The sequence below is a fragment of the Centruroides sculpturatus genome, unplaced genomic scaffold, assembly GCF_000671375.1.
Source record: "Centruroides sculpturatus isolate CEXI.00-Female unplaced genomic scaffold, Cexi_2.0 scaffold348, whole genome shotgun sequence".
Taxonomy (NCBI): domain Eukaryota; kingdom Metazoa; phylum Arthropoda; class Arachnida; order Scorpiones; family Buthidae; genus Centruroides; species Centruroides sculpturatus.
The window spans coordinates 388022-390373 of NW_019384859.1; positions in this window are offsets into that span (position 1 = coordinate 388022).

Here is a 2352-nt window from a genome sequence, read left to right on the forward strand (position 1 = left end):
CCCCTATAACACTGTTGATAATTCCGTTTTATATGAATTCCATGTTGTACGAGTCACTTAGATTTTCCAAATACGTGAGCCGTTCACAGCCCGGCACGCGTATTTGTAAAATCTAAGTGACTCGTACAACATGGAATTCATATAAAACGGAATTATCAACAGTGTTATAGGGGGTCGACTGTATTGCGATCGGTCAAAAAATGACCCTCCCCAAAGATTTTTACATTTTTTGGACTTAGGGAATCTTAAAACGTCGAGAAATGCAAAAACATTTTCCCCCCTCTACGTATGGATGTTAAATTGTGGGGGGCATGATTTTGTTTACCCTCTTTGAAGCTTAACTCATGTGCTTTCGAAAATTTCTGAAATTTTGCAGGAAGATTTGCGCTATTAAATTTTGGTCCTTTAAGGTCGACGATGTGTATAAAGGGCGGTCGTGTGTCATATCTCGAACAAAGTCGGACTCAATATCGATTTTACTCATTATCATCATTTACAATTTTTTAAAATAAAACACGTCCCTACTCTGAAAATTAAGCTTTTTGCCATTTTATAATGAAATATTGTAACAGACAGCGCCACCAGAATATTAAATGTTGTCGGAAAAGTTAAACGATTCGTTGCTGAATTTTTACATTTAAATAGACCCACATTACATTTCTGGATTCCTCGTCTCAATTAATGGAAAATGGCAAAATTTTATCAAAATGAATCCATTAAATTTTGAGAACGAACTTGATTCTATAAGCCCATAAGACATGCTAGCGACCGTGAAACATCGCACGACAAAGTCGCGCGATATCACTTTGTCGCGCGCGCTCGTGAAACGATCTTATATCTCAAAAACGAAGTAATGGATCCCCCATTTTTTATGTAGTTTTGGAATACACGTCGCAATTATTAGAAAATGGCAAAGTTTAATCAAAATCTATCGAAAGGATTTTGAGAACGAACACAATTCTATAAGAAGCTTCGCTACCCTCCGCTTCTATTAAAAACGAAGTCGAAAACTTAGGACGTGTCGAAATCTCTGGTTTAACTCGACTTGAAAAATCTATTATGATCAATCGCGAATCAAAATAAACAAACTTTGTTGCTTCTTAACCATCAAGAAACCTGTAGAACTTTGGCGTCTAGACAGAAGTCTACATGACCCAATTCTTTTAGTGCAAGAAATAAATATTTTTATTTACAATTCTTCTTGGCAATGTTTCAAATAAGCGCAACACTTACAAATAGAGTTTTATTTTTTAAATATCAATAATTATATTATTCTAAGTAAAAAGAAATACCTAAATTCCTGAAATATATCAGCAGCAGCAGCAAACAATATATCTAACTTGACTTCAATGTATCTTATGTAGTGTTTTTAGTTTACTATACCTAACTTGTACCTGTATAACCAATGTTTTAGACCTCTGTAAACTAGGGTATGTTAGTTTTAAAATTACCATAACTTGGCAAACTCCCAAATAACTTTGTCGTTACTGAAGTAAGTTAATAAAATTCATTTGTGCCTTAATAAACCAAGTTCATAAAAAATATAAATATTCCTGGAATAAACTAAAGTACTTAGAAAATCAACAAAATAAAAAGTAATTTTTTAGTATTCTATAGAAGTAACAAAATAATAAATTGCTTAAATAGCATTTGCTCATAATTATTCTTTAAACAAGTGAAATAACAGACTAAGACTGATGAGAACCAATTTCAGACTACATCATGAATGTCATATGAAAAAAATGAATAAATTAGTAAACTATGGTTAACTCATAATCATCAAGATTTCTGAAATTAAAAAAAAAATGAAGACAATTGTTGAGAAAATAAAACTGAACAATCCCATTACAATTATACACTGAAAATTTTACATTTATTGTTCTGTACTGGATTCAGGTGGGCATAGCACAAACAGTACAATACTTATACAACAGTGTCAAATGTCAACAGAATTTTAATTTGTCAGATTGTCAGTACGTATATATTATATATACCAATCAACCCATATACTAGAATATTAGATACAGCTAAAATTATTAACTATTATATTTTTTTTCTTTTATCTATTAGAAGAATATAAAGCCAATTTAACGAGTCATTTGCAAATAAGGCCACCAGTATACAAAAATATATATTTACTGTTTTAATCCACAACCACTGAAAGACAGTCTGAACATAGTGGCAGAAATCACATTACCAGTATGAAATCTTTTCTGTTTTTTTTTTTTTAATAAAATATTTCATAAAAAGTCTGACTAAATTTGAGATCTTAATTAAAAATGATTCTGGAACATTTATACATAAGATTTAGAAAATACTTTTTTATTTATATTATATTATATATATAATAGT